The 3,382-nt window shown below is 35.2% G+C and overlaps 1 pseudogene; it reads right to left on the bottom strand.

The window, feature by feature from the left end:
- Positions 1-1,832: 1,832 nt before the first annotated feature.
- LOC140514674 (heat shock factor-binding protein 1 pseudogene) lies at positions 1,833-2,054 on the bottom strand (annotated as a pseudogene).
- Between the last annotated feature and the right edge of the window lie 1,328 nt (positions 2,055-3,382).

Below are 3,382 nucleotides of genomic sequence, written 5' to 3'. Positions count from 1 at the left end.
GAAGAGGAAAGACAAGAAAAAGCCAGAGTTGTGAGGACAGGAAATATGGATTAGAGGGTTTCATAGTTTGTAAAGTTTTTTTCTAAACTAATTACATGCTTTACAAACTGTATTAGTAGAGTGCCCCCTTTTTAATTACAAAAACGTCGTACTCCCTCTACTTTTCACAAAACAATCTGAATAATTTTCTTAACTCATATTTTTTTAGTCAAGTCAAAAAGCATTTGTTAAATGCATATTTTCTTTAAAATGTAGGCTCTGGGAAGAAGAGACCAATGAGGAAGGGGCCCACAGGGGCAGAGTGAGCTTTCAGGGGGAAAAGGCTGTTGTTAGATGGGGAAAATCTGGAGAGATAAATAAAATTAAGAACTTTTAATAATTTGCATAATAGAAGCAAATCTTAAACATACAATGAACAATAACATTTATTTATAAGGCCTCATAATTTTGGCATTTATACTCTAAAACCTCAGTGTTGTTTTGATTTGCATTTCTCTGATTATTAGCAATTTAAAGCATTTTAATATGCAACTTCTAGTTGTACTTTTCTTTTTTTTTTGTTATTTCATAGTTTTATTCCATATTTATAACAATACAGTAAACTCTCTGGTGGTATAGAGAATTTCTTCTACAGTCACAAAACATACACTTAAAAGTTCCTATCCAGGAAAAATGGCCCCCTACCTCTATATTATCCTTCAGTTTTATCTTGACCTTAATTTTCTTTTTAAATACAGGAGTAATTTCATAAATCAGTCATCTGGGTGTCCAATCTTTGTCCCTTATCTCTTAATTAAAACATAGAATATGCTGTGATGAAAATGTTTAGTATTTTCCTTTCCACCTATCATCTATTACAGAAGTGTAATTCTGCAAGCATTTACATAAGAAAAACGGTAAACAACAAAACCCACAATTTTTCTTTAAAAAAATCCAAGTTTATAATAAGGACATTTATCAGTCAGCAAGCAGCAAGTGAACAAGGATTCACAATGGCCACTTGCTTTTCTTCTGTTTAACAAATGATTTTTAAAATCAGTAGCACAGGTAAATATGGAGTAAGTGGGTTTTAAAACTCCCTCAAGGTTCTTACAGTGAGCACTTTTGATGTTATAACTAATTACTAAAGTGTTTTAACACACAAAATTCTAACCACTGAGAGTAAATGATCTTTATAGAAGGTTTTCTGTCCCTAATATTTGTGAGGAATTGAGATAGTCATTATCCAAATCCTCCAGCATATTAAAAAGTGGCAGTAGTTACTGTCCATCAATTTCAGCTCCTTTGTAGGGCTTTTTACAGTAGATTCTTAGGTATAGTTCTCAGTCACAGAAACCTAGCAATGACAGTTCGGTCTGCTTTAAAAATATGGTCGACATACCATTTATTTGTTATTAGGACAACAGTGATTTTGTGCTGAGAAGTACAAACCACAGACTCTAGGTGTTTTACTTCACAAAGAAAGTCTAATTAACAGTTGAAAAAATGAATACTTTTCTTCAAAAAACTCACAGAAATTTGTCATTAAACTGAAACTACTACAAAAGGAATAAATGACTTGACAATAAATGCACTAAAAATTTTAAAAATTTGAGCCAAGAGTAGTAAGAATTTGTTTGCTAACTAATGTTTACACATTTTATACATATATGTGAAGCTACCATGTACAAGAATCAAAAAATTAATCACCTTGAAACCTAACTAAAACTGCATATTCTAGGAATACAAGCTATAGAAAAAAATGTTTGCATACAATAGTTAGTTGAGTAAAGCTGTTCATTCACCTCTTTACTTGTAAAAAAAAGACATTTCCCAGAATTCACTCTAAATGATTAATAAAACCTTGAACTATTATGTGTAGCAGGTATTTTGTTTTCTCTTTCTATTTCTTCTGCCCCTGCTTGGGTTATAAGGTCAGCAATGTGTTTCCCCAGATCATCAATTCGACCAGTTATCTGGTCTGACATGGTCTGAAACTTGTCCTGCATCTGCTAGAGAAGTGTTTGAACCACAGTGGTCAGGTACTGTATAGTTTTGGGATCTGTCTCTGCCATAGTGCCAGCTCCTGAATGCACTCAACTTCCCAATTCATCTCTCTAGTTGTACTTTTCTTAAAAAATTTTTAAAAATCTTATTTTCAATTCCAAATTCTCTCCTTCCTTCCACTCCTTCCCTTATCCACTGAGAAGACAAGAATTCATATCATATGTATTAACTCATGCAAACATATTTCCACATTAGCCATGTTATGAGAAAAAAGTAAGAAAAATTAAGAGAAAAATGTACTTCAGTCTGCACTTAGATTATATCAGTTATCTATCTGGAAGTGGATAGCATTTTTCATCATCAGTCTATTGGAGTTATTGTCGATCTGAATTGCTTAGTCCTTTTTGTGGATTTCATCTCAAATACATCTTATCTATTTTGTCCTGTTTGACTCTTGTTCATGTCTTCAAAAAGTTTTACACAAGGGATCCTGTTGAGGACCAGGATGGAGTGCGGTTGACAAGTTCAGGGTAGATCTTGGGGGAAACTGTTCTTTGAGACTGTGCTCATTATCATCCGGAATGGCTCTCCATGCCCCCCAGATGTTGTTGTCTCGACAAATAAGAGAACTACAGAAAACAAGGGATATGTAAAATAGATGCCCTCTAGGCTAACAGTCTTTAAGACAATAAGACTGGCCAAATGACTGGGACAGGAGAAGAGCAGAATGTAATGTAGACTTGCAGTTTCTGTCTATGTGTACCCCGACCCTCCATCAATAAATGGAGTTGGTCTGTCTTCTCCCGCCTCCTATGTCTTTCTTCTTCACGACATCACCAGCCCCGTGGGGATGCAGGCCGTCCGCTACAGGATCCCCCCACAGTGCTCGAGGTCTTCCTTGTTTTCTTCTGACATCAAAAGGAAAGTGATGACACTTTGACTATCCACCTGTCATCTCTCATCCTAGCCACATGACCAGTCCACTTTCTTTTCCCATAATAAATTTCCTTGAAGACATCTTTTATTTCTGTCATTTGGAGTTCTTCACTGGTTATTTATAGCAGCCTGGTCATTCACACCATGTATCATTCTCTTACCCTCTGTAAGACCTTTATTTTTAGTTCTTTGGAGACTGTTGTATTTTATGCCCCAGTTCTATATGGCAAAATGGTATAACATTGATATTAAAAAGATTGGTTTCTGTTTCCATGGGAAGCTTGTGATCATTAAAGGAACTTTTAATCTAAATATTAGAGCTATATAAAGGATGATTGGGCTGCCTTGAGAGCTGAAGGGTTCTCCCTCCTTGCAACAGGAGGCAAGCCTACTTGACCACTTGCTGGATATGTTTATGAGGATTCAAGCCTATTTTCTTTTTTGAATTCAACTCTGGATA

This window comes from Notamacropus eugenii, chromosome 7 (assembly GCF_028372415.1).
Source record: "Notamacropus eugenii isolate mMacEug1 chromosome 7, mMacEug1.pri_v2, whole genome shotgun sequence".
In the NCBI taxonomy this organism is placed as follows: domain Eukaryota; kingdom Metazoa; phylum Chordata; class Mammalia; order Diprotodontia; family Macropodidae; genus Notamacropus; species Notamacropus eugenii.
Note: the sequence above shows the minus strand (reverse complement) of the source record. Positions and strands in the feature narration are given on the sequence as shown.